The 18,260-nt window shown below is 40.8% G+C and overlaps 1 long non-coding RNA gene across 1 annotated transcript; it reads right to left on the bottom strand.

The window, feature by feature from the left end:
- Nucleotides 1-878: 878 nt before the first annotated feature.
- LOC309509629 lies at nucleotides 879-4,648 on the bottom strand. The gene is made up of 6 exons (XR_014209951.1): nucleotides 3,009-4,648; nucleotides 2,015-2,053; nucleotides 1,800-1,860; nucleotides 1,538-1,631; nucleotides 1,329-1,447; nucleotides 879-1,221 (listed from the first exon to the last, which is right to left on the bottom strand). It is a non-coding gene; the product is annotated as an uncharacterized lncRNA (long non-coding RNA).
- Nucleotides 4,649-18,260: the final 13,612 nt, after the last annotated feature.

Below are 18,260 nucleotides of genomic sequence, written 5' to 3'. Positions count from 1 at the left end.
AGTAATATAACCATTCCAATGACTCCGAAGCTGTTCAGTTAAGGTAAAAAAGTTACTTAGATCACCTTTAATCAGGTAATTATTCATATTCCTGAATCTGTATTAAATTTTAGATATGTAACTGATTTCCATTCAGTTTAGCTTGTTTCCACTGAAACACAATAACAAAAAAAAACCATCTTGTCTTTATTAAGAAAGTGACTGACATGTTTATTTTGTGATATTTAAAGAGATTAAGGTCTAGGGGAGCGCGGGGCGCAACCTAACGCGGGGTTAAATGTAACACGGACCTTTTACATTAGTCAGGGTCAAGCAGGTTGTGTTTCCGCTATTTTTGTCTCGCTGCCAGAAGATGGTCTCCCGCGGATTTGTGGAAAGTTTTGATAACACTGCATAAAAATTGGGATTTCCGACCCCGTAAACGGCCGTAAATCTCCCTAATTTTCGGCAGTTAACGACAATTTACAGCCTGTGAACGTCGCGTTCGTCTGTGCCGAATATTGTCGGAAACGAACCATGACGTATGCAGCGCGCTCGCGCCGGAGGTGTGAATGGCTCTAATTACCATATGAATAGCAGCTCCCGCCAGAGAAAGGCTTGAATTTCCTCACTCACTATTGGTTGAACCCACGTGGTTTAAACAAGAAAAATCACTCGTGATTGGTTGGCAGATCTGTTACTATTGGTCACCCTCGCTCATTATAAATTCAAAAAAATTATAATATTCATATAAATAATAATATATAAATTATTTTTTTATATTCATAATATGCTATTCTGTGGTATATTCATGTCATTGTTAACCTATGGACTACACTATTATTACCATCAAGGACATGAATTTATAAAGGAAAGGAAAATTTGCCAGGGACATGCTGTTTATTCAAAGAAAGAGCTTTATTAGCACAAACACAAAACAATATACACCTATGTACAAAGCATAGATCATCTGCACACACAACAAATTGGAAGCTCAGTGTCTGTTTCATCTTCGGAGCTGTAGGTGACTAGCGGCGTTCTCTCTGAATTCGATCCACTTTGAAAACGTCTGTGATGCGTTGCCCTGTATTTAGGAGTCGCCTCTAATCTCGACTGCAGCGTAGCACAGAGCTCTGTGAGCTCCTGGCTGGTGGTTGAACTTCATCGGACATCAGATCTATGGTGGCGCACTTCCAAATGCCCACGTCATCCTCACCTAGCACACCGTCTCGCTTCTAGCAGCTGTAAAAACAACCAATACAGACAATCAGTACTGTGATGCACTGTGTATGGACACAAAACATCTATTAATGCACGTGAAAAATAGTCACATTGACTAAAAATCTTACCCTCTTTCTTCTCGCTCGACTCCGAGCTGAACTCTTCACAGCTTCGGCCTGCAATGCCAGATCTGGATGTTTGTACCTGAAGCTCCTGCGTACTGTCTCGTAGTACGTCTTACAGGCAGCTGGAAAACAATTAAATGAGAGTGATATGAATAAAAACAACGCAAGTCACAGTAAAATGAAACAAGGAGAAAATAGTAAAAGTTACTTACAATGTCGTCATGATCAGCGTCATGAAAATCTGGACTTGCAGACATAGCTCTGAGTAAATGTGAGGTTACGCCCTCGTCATGAGGCGAGGTTACTCTATGGAAACAAAATGTATGATTAAGATCGTAAACTATAACGGATCTATTTTCTTATACAAGAGAATGAAAGCATATTCTTTGAATCTTACCTTTAAAATGTTTGTAAGTTTTTATGAAAGTAAAAAAATAAAAGAATGCAAGATTCTTTTATTTTTATTTTTTTTACCTTGCTCCAGGTCGTAGCGCCCACAATTTGTCTCAGAGTTGTGAAGATGGCATACTGCTTCCTGTAAATTAAAGGATTATTTACAATCATTAAACAAATAATAGCCATCAATCCCATGACCTCTTGCTTTATGATGAAATCATGAAAAACTGAATATTCTTACATTTCACAAGGCCTGACAAAATACAAAAGTGACCGATGAGATGAATACTTACTGGGTGTCAACAGGTCTTTGCTAAGAGGTGCGCTAGCATCTTAAGGGCGAAAAAACAAAGAATATTCAAAAATGTACAATTATTGAAATCAAACAAAAAGGTAAGAATTACCACACTCTGCTCTTCTAAGCAAGACTGTCTGAAACATGTCATTAAGCCAATAAAATAAACTGTTACCAAACAGTACTCAAGCAGTAAGTAAAGACCAATTTATAGTTATGCGTCGACCTCCCGCTGTAGCTACAGAGTAGGCTGTGTACATAGCGTACCCTTTAGCACACCCTGACGTGCACCTCTCCCAAAATGTAACAATGCGTAAATTTTACGTGGACGGAAGCGCTGTGATTGGTCTAGAACGCCTCCCTCGGGTTTCACAGGCTTCTTTCTGCATGTGTAATTGTGCGTCAACAGGGACAACAATGCAGAAGTATAAATGAAACAGTGTAGCCTATAGCGTAGAGGCTCGGGCTTCGGTCTGATGCAAAAGTATAAATCAGCCTTAAAGGATTAGTTCACCTCAAAATGAAAATTTCCTGATAATTTACTCACACTGAGTGACAAGATATCCATGTCTGTCTTTCCTCGGTGGAAAAGAAATTAAGTTTAAGGAAAACATTTCCATATTTTTAATGGCATATACTTTAATGGCAACCAAAGATCTCAATGTTCCAAGACAGTTCAAATGTCCGTCTCAATCCAGCTTCAGAGTCTCTACACAATCCCAGTCGAGAAATCAGGTTCTTATCTAGCAAAACCATCTGTCATTTTCTAAAATTATATATACACATTTATGTATTTTTTAAACAATTGTTTGTCTTGTGCTAGTCTGCTGGCATTACAGACATTTGAACCTTCTTTGAACATTGGGATTGTTGGTTGCCATTAAATTCCAATATCTGTAGAAAAATACTGAAATGTTATTCCTCAAAACTAAATTTATTTTCCACTGAAAAAAGAAATAAAGGTTGGGGCAACAGATAAAGTGAATACTCACTGGAAATTTCCTTGCGCTGAAATCTGGCTGCACATTTCTCCGGGTCAGAGAAGGCTTCCACAAGACATTCAAAGTTTGACTTAAGCCTAGAACACACCAAGCCGACGCAGACGAACTAGCGCTGATGAAAGCCGACTGTGTTGTCGCCTCGCGTCGGGGTAAAAAGCTGCACTTGAACACACCGAGAGAACTACAGCCGACTGTCAGCTAGAATGCGCGTTCTGCGCCTGCGTGTAAGTGAGACAGCTGTCTATTTCTGCAGATATATTCGTCTATATTCGTCATTCAAAAAGGGAAACCGGCGCTGCAGGCTGCAGTTACACAAACCGTAAACAAAGCAGTGCGTGCTTACCGTTTTGAATATCAATCCTGCTAAACACTGTCTTTATTCCACTCCTCTCGTGTTAATATTGAAATATTCGCCAAGGAACACTCAGATAAGATGACATATCATTAGAACAGCCTTCTATCTGTACCGTTTTGACTTTGCTCGCTATTTTGCTATTATTCTCGTGCACTGACTCGGTCACTAAGCTGAACAGCCAATCAGAGTTCCCTCTTTCACCGACGGCCCGACGCCGATTCAACATGTCGAATCGGCCGTTACAAAGCCGACGAGGACCAATTTCAGCCGACGGTGCGGAACACACTGAGAAGATTTAGTCGGCCGACGCACGGAAACTGCCCGACGGCCGACCGTCGGCTTGGTGTGTTCCAGGCTTTAGAGTCTGAAACACATGAGTCAGCCAGTAAGTACGGTCATGTTGCCTATACTAAATTAATAATGAAATACTGGAGTCATTACTACGCTTAATTAAGAGTGAGAAGAACCTACTCATCTTGAATGGACAAAAAAAGCGAATGTTTTAGTTTCATCTTTCCATAGAACATTTGAAAAGTAACTGACACTACTGGAACTTCAAACGGGCAGAGGGACGACCAGACTCTGACCATAGAACGCTGCCCGTTTGAAGGTCCAGTAGGGTCAGTTACTTTTCAAATGTTCTATGGAAAGATGAAACTAAAACATTCGCTTTTTTTGTCCATTCAAGATGAGTAGGTTCTCACTCTTAATTAAGCGGCTTAAATAACTCTGACCAGCACTGTATATATTTAAAATAGATTATTCACAAGCAGTAAAAAACTACTTGTCTTGAATGGAGTGTGACTTTGTGCAGAGCAATGTTTTGTGCAGGGGGAAAAGTACTTACCAGGAGTGGACATTTCACTGCCAGGACGCTCCACTTGGCTAGACATGGCACAATCTTTATTAGATAAAACACATGAATAAGCCTGTGACTTATGTTGTACACAACACAATATTATGTTTAAGTTGTCATCAGTACTCACCAGTATTGTGCAACATGCTGGTGTCCTCAATGGGCTGCAGCTTCCTTCGTACATTATTGAAGGGAGTATATTTTGACGCTTATACAGAGGTAATGTAAAATAAAATATATAAAGTTAAAGAATTTAATTTTTAAACTGCAATTATAAATTAAGAGAAAACGATTACCCCTGATATTCTCATCCGAATCCAATAATACTGCAACATAAAAATAAAATCAATCATTTGTATAAAATTTCAGGCCCAATTTGTATCAACCGATTTTATATTTCAGATATAAAATATCTGAAAATGAGAATACCATTTCTAACAGAACCCTCCGATTTTTTTTTTTTTGTGCTTCCTCGTAACGTTAAGTTAACGTTAGATCTAATCACCTCATCGTCCTTCTCCTCTGCCTGGTAACGTTGTTACGTTAGGTGTCACATTCACGACGCACATTTATAAATTAGACAATTCACCTTTAAACCCACCTTGCATCATCTGTGAACACCGTAGCAAGCTGCTAGATGGACAAGCTAACTTAGTTAGCAAAGAGCTAAGTTAGCCAGTCAGACTCAGAACTCTATGCCATGCTGCTATCGGTTTACGTGCAGTTTAGTATCCCAAATTGACATATTCTCTCGTGTACAGCTAAAATAACATGGAAACTGAACATGAACCATGAGCAGCAAGCTAACTTTAAAAAAAAAAAAGGCGCCAAAAGCTAACGAGAAGTTGTTTACACAGAGAGTGCGCGCGCGCGACCGGCTCTCTCTCTCTCTCTCTCTCTCTCTCTGGTCGTTCTTTTAGTTAAAACATGCGCCCCGTCACAAACGCAGCCGTTCATCTACATTACTCACCGATCAAATAAGACTTTGGCGGGCGCTAAAACAAGTTCAATGCAGGAAAATGAATGCGTGAGTTTCCATTAGACTCGCACGGTAGCCAGGCAAATGGCGAGCTCAGCTGTTGTTGACGCTGTGTGTGTCATGGTGTGTGTGCTTCAAGATTATGACCCAAGTGCTAAGATTCCGATTGGCCAAGAGAAAAAGTGCTAAGATTCCGATTGGCCCAGAGAAATGTAAATTATAAGATTTATCCAATAATGTTTCGCAATTCTAGCCTGCACGGCAGTTTACTGTGAGAAACAATACAGAAAATACAGGAATATATAATTGTTTGTGTTTTGTTAGCTTAAGTTTCAGTGTGGATTGTTTGTGTAACCTTTAGACATTAATGAAGATAATTTAATAATTTGTCTAAATCATGCAGAAAACCATCTATCTTTGGATAAAAGCGTCTGACAAATGGATAAATGTAAAATAATATATATTGCCACTGTACACTGTAAGTCCAGATGTTCCTTCATGAACAACAGCCTTTTAAAGTGGATTTTAATGTGGTTATTCAATTTGTCCCATTTTGTCTGTTTAATAATACTGCTATCACAAAAAGGGCAGTGAAAATTTCTGCAACATGTTGTGCATTGCTCCAAAAGTGGTAGCGCTATTCAAACTCCACTGGCTACCTGTCACATTCAGGATTGTTTTTAAAATTTTACTATTTGTGTATAAAGCTCTTAACAAACCGGCCCCCCAATATCTGACCAATCTCCTCTGCCCGTACACTCCATCTCGTACTTTGAGATCCAGTGATCACTGTCTTCTTATCGTGCCCAGATCCAGACTTAAAAAACGAGGCGACTGCACTTTTGCGACTGCAGGCCCAAAACTTTGGAACAGTCTACCCCTCTATATCAGACTAGCTCCCTCAATTTCCATCTTCAAAACTTATTTATTTTCTCTTGCTTTTAATACCCCTTGACTATGATACAACTATTGCCTTTTTTTTGTTTTTTTTTATTGTCCTGTTTCTGCCCTGCATTTTATCTATTGCCCTGTACAGCACTTTTGTCAGCCTTGGCTGTTTTTAATTGTGCGTTATAAATAAATATTGTATTGTATTTTTTTTTGAATTAAGTTAATACCTTTTAGTCACCTGGGATAAAACTCCCCCTGCTACCCTCATTTGCATTTGTAAAGCTCACAGCAGTCTCATTTACATGTTAAAGCATTAGAGGGAGGGGGGTCACGGGGCAAGCAAGTCCCACGTCAATTTCCGACAATTTCCGACAGTTTGCAGTGTTGCCTGTAAATTGCCGTTTGCAGTCGTAAACCTGAACTTCCACGACAATCTACAGCGCCGGTAACTGTCGAAAATCCCACTTTTCATGCAGTGTAAGATTCTGGACAAAGTGTGTTTTGACACCATGCAAGTAAATTTTTTCATCATACTTTTTTTTCGGTTTCTGAGTTGGGTGTGCACGTCACCAAATATAACTTTATATTACCTTAATCACTATCTTTTTGGCTAAAACATGGCACCATTTTGAAACATATCACCAACTCCTAGCAACTGTTAGCTAGGCTTAAAATATTGTTTACACAGTGGGGTTAGTTGTAGCACAGTGTTACAACTAAGCTGCCAAGTGTACAACGATAATGAAATGAAAACGGAGCCACACAAATTTTCAGGTTTGAGTATTTATTATATATTTATTTTGCCACATTTAACTTTGTTGGACTTTCACAAACAATGTTGGAATTTAAATGTCAAAGTATGATTTTTTTCACATTTGTTTACTATGCATTGATCACTTGTTTATTTATTAAAAATATAGCCTGTTTTCATGCAATAAACTAAAATGTGATTTGAGCTCATTTTTATTATTATTACTATTATTAATAATAATAATAATAATAATAATAATAATTTGCATGCAACTGCCACACACAAATATAATTCAATTGCAATTACAATATTTGATGATTTTGTTTATTTATTTATTGCAGTAGCCTACTGTGCAACCACTATTGTATCTTGGTAAGATTTAACGCAACAACCAATGAAAAAAAAGCATATCCTGGAATTGTTCACGTGATTCTACTACATCTTCCTAAAGGAAACCACTCCAAGCATCACTTTGAGCACAGAGTAATTCATGATCTCCTGTTTTAATGTTACAACAAACAACAGTGACAACTTGACTGCTGTTAAAGAATGTTTGCCAGATAATTAGCATCAGTTTTTTATGAGTGTCTGTAACTTAGCCAACAATTTTACAGCCTGTTCACTGACAACACCTGCTCAGAACAAGTAGTCTAGGCCTAGTCATATTTTCGTTAGCACACGATGACTGACATATTGTCACATTGTAAACATTTCTCTCTCCAAATAGGCCTTAATAATTTTATTAGCACTAAATAAATTAAAGTGTATTGCACAGTCGATGTTATAGGTCACTTTTAAAATCATATCATATTTTATAATTATATCCTGGCCGTGGATGCATTAATCATTGCATCTGTCTTTCAAAGATGTCAGGTAAAAAGCAATTAAGCATCCTCTCATTCGCCCTGAGAGGAAAGTCCCCTAAAAAGGCCAGGTTAGAGGATGCTGGCCCAGAGAAGTTGGTGAAAAGGGTAGGCCGAAAATTATTTTATTTTTTTGATTGGCTGATAAGTGGCAGGCTCGACTAAGTATTCCAGGGGAGACACGCTTGATTCTTGCCGGTTCCATAGTGAGAGTACCCTGGTAATCCAGATTTCTCGCGAGAGCACAAGTTGAATTTGCTCAGCGAGTTACTCTGGTGTCGAGTAACAATGCTCATTAAATATTCCCCTCGATCTGAGCTGCACCAATCACATCGGGTTATCTGATATAGGCGGGCCAGAGGTGAGCTAAACAGATGACGACAGCGCTGTGATGTCGAAGTCATTAGTAAACATTGCAAGAAGGCTATGGATGAATACCAGTTGTTTGAAATGGCTTTGGCCACTACAACGAACGAGTTAGACTTGCCTTTTATCTAAAACAGGAACAGAAGACGCCGCTCGAATCGTTCCTTTGCAAGAAGGACATTTTTGCCGTTTTGCCTACCGGATACGGTAAGAGTATAATCTACCAGTTAGCTCCTCTGGTAGCTAAGCGTATGGGGTTTATTGTTGTGATTGGTCGTAGTGTTATCCAATTGCGTGCAGTGAGATTTTCAAATGCATGCTTGGTGCCACCCCTCGAGCTGGGCGATTTTCATTAGTCGACGCCTGACCATTAATCTTTTAGATTTAGGTCTGGATTTCCAGGCTATAGTGAGAGCGGCGCGGCCAGAGAAATTTTGGGTGCTGCGGCATATTAAATATATTATAAACAGTTTTTCCGCGTGAGAAATACAATGTGAGGCCCGAAATGAGTGACTGTCACGCTCAATGCGTGACACTTGAGAGCCCTGTTGATTATTTTTGTTAATTTCAGAGTTGATTTAACAGCAGTGATGTAGCTTCAACATCATATTGTAACATTGATTCAACAATACTACCATTGATTATTTTTGCTAATTTCAATATTGATTCAGCATCAGTGATGTAGAATCAATTATAGTGTAATGTTGATTCAATAGCGTTATCATTGATTTTTTGTTCAACACAGTTTCAACATTAACTGAGAGTGCAAAAGTGATGTTGATAAAATATCACTTTGTAATGTTGAATCAATACTATTACCGTTGATTTTTGGTTGAAATCTCAACATTGCTTCACCATTAACTGAAGGTGCAAGAGTGATACTAAAGCAACATCCCTTTGTAACGTTAATTCAATGCAATTAGCGTTGACGCATCAACACTGAGTCAACATTGTTTCATTGATTACATGCTATCTGGGAAAGTACTATGGAGAGGGAATGGGACAGAAGTCTGTGGATATTGGCATCACTGTAGTGATAATCAGACAGGCTTTTCGGTCCATTCCTCAGCCTGATAATTTTATGGACAAAACTGTCTCACATTGCACAGTTCAATACAGTAACCCGTCAGAGATGTAGCTGTTTTAGCACCTGCGGACAGGTTTGATGCCCCAGGCCACGTAACATTCTGTAGATGTATTCCCAGTATTGTCAAGTCAAGTCAAATCACATTTATTTATATAGCGCTTTTTACAATACATATTGTTTCAAAGCAGCTTTACAGAGATAACAGGAAAATAATGCAAAAAAAGTTTGTTTACAGAAGAAAATAGAGTCACAGTCCAGCTTAAGTAAGTTCAGTGATGTTTCATTTTTGTTTAAAAATAAGTTATTAATTTAGTTCATATATATTATTATTATCATTATTATTATTACTGCCTTTATTGTCATTGCATATAACAACGAAATTTCAATTGAACTTCCCCTCGTGGTGACACAAAAAAACCGAATACATAATTTTTTTACAAAAACACACACACACAAAAAAACACATAGTCGTTAAAGTGCAGTGCAATCCAAATGGTCATGAGTTCAGGTGCTTTATAGCATTTGGATAAAAACTATTAAAAATTCTAGAAGTGCGACCCTTGAAAGATCTGTAACGCCTTCCAGATGGCAACAGAGTGAAGAGGTTGTGACCTGGGTGGGAACAGTCCTGAATTATGTTTTTTTGCCCGCTGCAGGCATCTGTTGTGATATATGTCAGTGAGTGAGGGGAGCTGTGTGTGAATTATGTTTTGTGCTGATTTCCTAACTCTGTCCAGCGCCTTTTTGTCAGCAGTGGGGCAGCTACTAAACCACACCAGAATGTCGTGTGAGATGATACTTTGGACAGAACTGTTGTAAAAGGATAAAAGCAACTTCTTGGAGAGGTTAATTTTGTTAAGTGACCTGAGAAAGTACAGCCGTTGCTGAGCCTTCTTCACAAGGGCTGTAGTGTTGGTTGCCCAGGTGATGTCCTGTGAGATGTATGTTCCCAGGAATTTTAAGTCCTTAACCCTCTCCACAGTGTCTCCATTGATGTAGACCGGGACAAGGTCAGTCCTCTTCCTACGGAAGTCTATCACCACCTCTTTAGTCTTAGAGGTGTTGAGAGACAGGTTGTTGGTGGAGCACCAGATGGAGAGTTTTTGGATTTCATCCCTGTAGGGGGACTCATCCTTATTATGGATAAGTCCAACTACAGTGGTGTCATCCGCAAACTTAAAAGTATTGCTTTCATGAGCTGGGGTACAGTCGTGAGTATATAAGATGTAGAGTAAGGGACTCAATACACAACCCTGGGGGGCCCCAGTGCTGAGTGTGAGAACAGAGGGAAGTTGGGAGCCCAGACGAACTGACTGGGGACGGTCTGTGAGGAAGTCCTGGATCCATCTGCAGATGTTTGTGCTGATGCCCAGTCCGAGTAGCTTGGACACCAGTCTTCCAGGGATGATGCAATTGAATGCAGAGCTAAAATCAACAAACAACAGTCTTGCATAGGGGCCAGGTGGGTCAGCACACAGTGCAGGGCTGTGTTGATGGCATCCGCGGTGGACCTGTTTGCTTTATAGGCAAACTGGTGCTGGTCCAGTGTGGAGGGGAGGGACGCTTTTATGTGATTTAGCAGCAGTCTTTCAAAGCACTTCATAACAGTGGAAGTGAGGGCCACTGGTCTATAGTCATTAAAGCTAATCACAGCCGATTTTTCGGCACAATGATGGCAGATTTGAGGCACTTGGGGATGGAACAGGTAGACAGAGAGATGTTGAAGATGGAAGTGAATACCTCAGCCAGCTGGTCGGCACAGTCCCTCAACACTCTTCCAGGGATCCCGTCGGGCCCGGCAGCCTTCCTGGGGTTCACGCCAAGAAAAGCCCTCCTGACCTCCTCTGCGCTCAAAGAGAATGTCAGGGCATCTGTGGGCAAGAGTGTTATTGGTGTGGCCGATGTTGACTCAGTCCTGGTCCCATTCACCTCAAAGCGCGCAAAGAAATAGTTGAGCTCCTCAGCCAGATTGCTGCTGGTACTTGGGCTTGGGTCTTTTGAACTCTTAAAGTTTGTGAGGTGTTGGATTCCCAGCCAAACGCGCCGGGGATCCCCCTCATTAAAGTGCCCCTCAATCTTCCTCCTGTAGGCCGCTTTTGCTTCCTTGATGCCTGTCTTTAATTTGGATCTGGCGGTGCTGTATAATTGACCGTTCGCAAAGACCCGCCCCCTTTAGTTACTGTTGCTATGTCCGACAAGCGCTCTCGCGCCGCACCATGTTCTCACTCAGTGAAAAATACATTGCGGAGCAGAGAGGACACTGACAACGCGCTGACAGACAGGACAGACCAGGTTACTTTTGATATGAAACAAAGTCTCACCTTTCGAATTTGGTCATTTTTTAAAGAAATTTAAACAATAAATACCGTTTTGTGGCTCTTTAATGTGTCTGACAGATCGCTTTAGAGCCTCTTAAAGCTGCTCGTGAACCGATCATCTCTTACTTCTAGTTAATTTATAGCATCAAATAAACATGAAAGAACATAAGAAGGAATGTTGTTTTAACCGCAGAAAGACATCAGTACACTCCGTTTTTCAAGTTCAAATCCTCCAATGTTAATCTACTAACTCTCCTGACTGTTTTGTCGGACAAAAATGGCGGATGGCGGATTATGATTGGTCAGATCGCCTGTCAATCAAACTCCCTGCGAAGGGTCAATTCCATGTCCCCCGCCCTAAAGGCTTTATCATGGTTTTTCAGCAGCAGCTTGACCTCCTGTTCATCCATGGTTTGTTGTTTTGATAGCATTTGACCTGTCTCTCGACAGTGACGTTGTCAATGCAGGTCTTAATGTAGTGCAGAACAGTGCAGGTGTAACCCTCAAGACTCTGCTGTGAGAAAAGTGCCCAGTCAGTGCGCTCAAAACAGTCTTGCAGTTGTGGAATCGCAGTAGCAGGCCACAGTTTTGTTAGTTTCACTGTGTGCACAGATCTCTTAAACACAGGTCTGTACGCTGGTGTGAGAAAGAGGGTCAGGTGGTCAGACTGCCCTAAATGGGGATGAGTTTGTATGCCCCTCTGATGTTACTGTAAACATGGTCCAGAGTTTTATCACCTCTGGTTGAACATGTTACATGCTGGTAAAATTTGGGAAGGACAGTACGCAGGTTGGCATGATTAAAGTCCCCTGCCACAATAAAGATTCCATCTGGGTGGGTGGACTGGAGTTTATTCATACTAGTTTGCAAGATGTCCATAGCTACACTAGCATTAGCACTGGGTGGAATGTAAACAGCTGTGACAAAAACAACCGTGAACTCACGCGGCAGGTAGAAGGGTCGGCATATATATATATATACATACAGTACTGTGCAAAAGTCTTAGGCATGTTAATATCCCCCATCGTCCAGCTCAGTTCAGTTCTTGTATAATGGTGTCAATGCAGGCAGATCAATATTATTGTTGAATATTAAATTCAATGTTACATTTAATGTCCCCAACTAAGCAAGCCAAGCCAATGGCAACAAAGGTGGAAAAAGGCGACAGTGGCAAGGAACCGAAACTCCATCAGGTGGCAGAATGAAGAGAAAAAAAACCTTGGGAGAAACCAGGCTCAGTCGGGGGGCCAGTTCTCCTCTGGCCAATGAACAAACAGTGTATGATTGATTCAGGCAGCATTATAGGTCAGAAGTCAGATTGGTTTGGAACAATCAGAATATTATCCAGTTCCATCTGGTTTAAGATCAGAGTCATCACACCGGGATGGAGACGGGTTTGTTGAGGATCAGTGCTGATGGCTGTCGTGTCGATGAGGCATTACAGGAGAGAGTCTAGTCGACACAATCTCTGCTGACACTTCAGGGATGCGTTGTTGTCGTCGTGTCTGGGTGCAGGTCCTCCATCTGGTCTGGATACGGCCCGGATCCGGCTGACTACATCATGCATTGTGGCCGTGTCTAGGTGCAGGTCCTCCATCTGGTCTGGATATGGCCCGGATCCGGATGACTACATCATGCATTGTGGTCGTGTCTAGGTGCAGGTCCTCCATCTGGTCTGGATACAGCCTGGATCCAGCTGATTACAGTAAACCTCGGAATAAGCAGAAAGACAAACATTAGCGTAGATGCCATTCCTCTTATGATGTAATGGGTACATCGGGTGTTATAGGAAGTGTTCCCGGTTCCGGCTGATCTAATTTTGATCTCCGACTGGCGAAGTCGAACATCATTAGTGCCGATGTGAATAATAATCTTAGAGAATTTATGATTAGCATTAGCCAGCACTTTAAAATTTGCTTTGATGTCAGGCGCTCTGGCTCCCGGCAAACATTAGACTATGGTGGCTGGTGTCTTTATTTTCACGTTCCGTGTAATATAATCAACAAAAACTAGGGCACATTCAGCAGAATTTACAAGTGGGTGTTACAATGAGTGGGGAGAATCTATTTGTTATGGTAATCGGAACGGAAGAACGGTGTTTTGTCCCGCGACTACAGCATCTCACGGTCACCCAGTTGCCCTGCTGCACGGGCTCTACAGCCGGAACTGAACAATTTACAGAGTTCACTGAGCTAGTTGCATCCAAAGCAGTATCTAAAGCCCTTGCATTCTTACTATCCTCGATTAAAGTTTGGATGCGTGTCTCTAGTACTGAAATCTTCTCCGTCAGCCTGACTATCTCCCTGCATTTATCACATGTGTAGTCCTCACCGCTGACAGAGAAGGCTATGCTATACATGTGACACGAAGTGCAAGTGACAATAACAGAAGACATTACTAACCGTGTTTGTTGACTGACCCTACTCACCACAGTTGTTTGATGGATTTGTAAAAGGCACGAGCGCACACGAGACGGCAAGCACGGATGGCAGGTTAACAGGCTAGCGAGATACTACCGTGTTATGAGACGCAAACCAGCAGCAAGGCAGACAGGAGCAATCGATCAGCGTGTGAGGTGCACCTATTGTGATAGGTGCATATTGTGATAGGTGCTTCAGCACTTTATTGAGCACTTTGGTGAGAAAGTGAGTAGTTTGAACATGTTTAGTTTTGGTAATGTAATGACTGAATCCTCTCTTTTCCATGTGAGCTTCCATGTATTCCATCATCAGGTTCTGTGTTTTTGATTTGACGGTTGTCGTAGGAGAAGCCACACTGCAGGACAGTGTATCACAATTTCTGACAGTGCTAGAATTTCGTTGGAGGTAAAATTTTAATCGCAATGGTCATTAATTGGCTGTCGGTGAATGTAAAATTAGAGATCATAGTCTTCAGATCTTGGTCTAGTTTCAAAGGATTTTTTTAGGATTGACAAAATTTGTTTCAGATGGACAAATTGTGGTCAAAATCGTACAGTGTGAACTGTGCAGTATACATTGGCTCATAATAAACAAACTGCATAATCATTTAACCAAACCAAAAAGCTCAATAAACGTTAGTACATATACTCTTTTCAAGCTTTTAAAATGACCTTGTGGTCTCTGACACACCAAACAAAACATGAAAGTTAAAGTTCAAAAAATTTGTTAAAATGACTTTCAAAAGTGTGACTGATTGTAAACTTGATTTCTTTCATTCTTGCTGTTGTATGATAATTGTGTTTTTTCTGCCTGACTTTCTGCAGAATTCTACAGTCACCTTTTAAGCTGTTGCCTTATCTCCAAGAGATCAACACTTCAAAGCATAATCCTCAACTGGCTGACACCCTCTTGACACCCAATGCAGCCACCTATTGTATCTGAATGACAGCTTCCTGCATGTCGATTCTGATCATTTCTCACATGCTCACACGTGTGTACTCACACACTCACACTCAGCTATGGATAGCTTTGTAAGGTCCCAGACCACCGACAACTATGTAAAAAAAAAAAGAAGAAAAAAAGGTGAAGAAATTGTTGTTTAGACTCTTTCTTCTTTTTAAAAGAAAGGTCAGTCCCTTCATCGTAAAGCTTTTTAAGACTTCTCATAGACAGCAATCTCTCTGAAGCTGAAAAAGAGAAAGAAATGCATTGAGTGACAACAACCACCATAATTTGCATTTGAGCACTAGCATTTGAGAGAGTAAAGTTGATCTCCCTCCCCCTTTCGTTAACATCAATGGCCAAACGAGAAAAATATTCGATGTTAGTACAATAGCATAAAAAAAGCTATTCACTTTGTGTCACTCACACATCTGACAGATGAAGGCAGCAGGCAGACAGGCCCTAAATATCTCCCTCAACAGCATAATTTGATACATCAAAGCTTGTATAACGATACCCTCATGTCACGATTCGATACATATCACGATACTGAACTCACGATACAATATTATTGCGATACTCCAAGACATATGGTAAAAGGTAAACAAAAAATATACTGTTGATTAAAATACTAAATTTGATATTACAATGTGGATGTAAATGAACAGGCTTGTTGCTGGTAACCTAATGCACAGGACAATGGTGACACCAGAATAAAAATATTGATGATTCTGAAGCTGAAAATACAGAATTATTTTAGACGAATATGCTTGCACTCTTTCACTGACTATATACATTTAAAATAATGTAGGCCACTTTTTACAGGTAACATAAGACATTTGGCATTATCAGGACCCACAAATATTCCCCCACTGCATTATTACACATTATATTCAACATTATATATAGTACTAGTTTAATGTAGTACTGACACTAAAACTCTGAAAACTAGAATTTTTTTCCACAACTATCCACAATATATATATATATATATATAGAGAGAGAGAGAGAGAGAGAGAGAGGGGGGGGGGGCTTTTTTCAGTTTACACCATTTTCTGAGTTGAGTTTGTTGTCATGGTTGTTCATTTGATTCATTATTCAGTTCAGATGTGTGTCGTTAATTATCCTTGTTTTTCGGTGTACTTAAGTTCCTTTGTTTCTGTTCATTGCTGTTGGGTTTAATCTATAGTTGTGTTGGATTGATGTTCTCTGTTTGTGGATTTCTTATCTTCCATTTCCTCGTTGTTTCCTGTTCTGTGTTCCTGCAAATATGCTACTTACCTGTTCCCTCACCGAGGTGTGTGCTCCATCCATCATCTCCAATCCACCGGCAACACAAAGACTGTCAGTAGCTTTCCATCATATGATCTACAAACTGCCATATCTGCCTGCAAAGACTCCCCTGCATCTTACTTGATAATCATCTGTGTTGATAAAGAAACAACCATTGATTTTTTTTATTTATTTTTTTTCACTCCCTGTCTTGAGTTTCTGTTCTGTAACAACAGTGTTGTGACATTTTGTGAAGTGTTAAGATAAATTCTTAAAGAGGTCATCGGATGGCCATTTTCCATAAGTTGGTATGATTCTTTAGGGTCTTCATGTAAAATTTGTAACAGCCTACTTTTATTACTTTGATTAAAATTCCTCACTGGTTGAGTAAAACAACACCCTCTTTACCTCCTCAAAGACAGCTCTGTTCACAGCGACCTGTTTCGGTGCATGTCTCTTTAAATGATAATGAGCAACTGCTCACTCCACCCCTCTCTTCCGTGGATGTTGACACAAGACATGTAAAGTGTGCTGCCTTGGCTTAAGCCTGGAACACAGCAAGCCGACGGTCGGCCGTCGGGCAGTTTTTTTGTGTGTCAGCCGACTAAGTTTTCTCCATAGACAGTAAAAGAAATGGACACAGCGGATTGGAATATGTTGGAATATATATGGAATATATCCAACACAGTTGGATTAGAAAGTCCATTAGAAGCACTCACTTCCTGATGGGCGAGCATACTGCGCAGACTCAAACTGAGCTTGACGACGTAGCTGTGCCAACAGAAATCTGAATCATTCCCTTCCGAAACTTGCAGAGACGGAGAGTGTGAGGAGGTGTCCATGAGCTAGGAGCAGGAGCAACTTTTGCTAAGTATTCTGATGAATTATTCGTCATTTTGCCTCCACGTCCCCGCTATTGCCCGCGAGCTTCTCCTTCTGTCCATACGGTAATTTCTCTACTGTGCGACAGAGAGTCGTGTGGTTATGATGCAATCGTTAGCCTATTTTTACAAAAGCGGCTTTTACGGGGCCATAATGTAAGATACAAGGTAATGGAGCCTTTTATACATTTTCGTGTTTATTTAGAAATAAATAATTGACAAATGGAGTCTTTAAAGGCCTCAGATAGAAGTCAATAGAATGCTAACAGCAGGTGATGGTCTGCTAATCAATGGCGGCCCCCGGGGAAGCTTCAATGTTTTCCGGAACATTGCCCCCCTGGTTTTCTCAGTGTGTTCCGCACGGTTCCACACCGTCGGCAGAAATTGGTCCTCGTCGGCTTTTTTTCGGCCGATTCGAAATGTTGAATCGCCGTTGGGTCGTCGGTGAGAGAGAGAACTCTGATTTGCTGTTCAGCTTAGTGAACGAGTATATACGAGAATAATAGCAAAACAGCGAGCAAAGAAGTCAAAACGGTTGAGATAGAAGGCTGTTCTAATGTTACGTCATCTTACAGGAGTGTTCCTTGGCGAATATTTCAATATTAACACGAGCGGAGTGGAATAAAGAAAGTGTTTAGCAGGATTGATTTTCAAAATGGTAAGCACGCACTGCTTTGTTTATGGTTTGTGTATATGCAGCCTAAAGCGTTGGTTTCCCTTTTTGAATTATGAATATAGACGATATCTGCAAAAACAGACAGTTGTTTCATTTACATTCTAGCTGACAGTCGGCTGTAGTTCTCTCCTAGTGTTCAAGTGCATCTTTTTTCCCCAACGCGAGGCGACAACACAGTCGGCTTTCATCAGCGCTAGTTCTACCAGAAAGACTCGGGAGATAAAATGATGTAACGAAGCATACATTTATTGACAGCCCAGCAAGCATTATAAAGTTCTTTGCCGTAGGTCCCGTCCATAGTTCGTAATCCGAGGGTAGCGGATCTGCATCTCCTGCCTGAAGACGAAGGCAGGGGCGCAGCTGACCCCCCTGGAAGGTATGGACAGGACCATCCTGGTGGTGGTGGGAGGGTGGAAGTTGTTGTCGCGTCGACATCTGCGAACTCAAACATGTGTAAGTACCGATCTTTTATACAGAAAGTATAAAGACGTGATTGGATAGAGATGAAGGTAATAAGTGACGTAGTAATTAAGTCTTCCTGGCAGAACTTAAGCTAAAGCTTTTATTTCTTCGGCGTCGGCTTGGT

Source organism: Leuciscus leuciscus, assembly GCF_965113295.1.
Source record: "Leuciscus leuciscus genome assembly, chromosome: 1".
Taxonomy (NCBI): domain Eukaryota; kingdom Metazoa; phylum Chordata; class Actinopteri; order Cypriniformes; family Leuciscidae; genus Leuciscus; species Leuciscus leuciscus.
The sequence above is the reverse complement of the archived record's forward strand: the minus strand, read 5'-3'. Positions and strand labels throughout refer to the sequence as shown.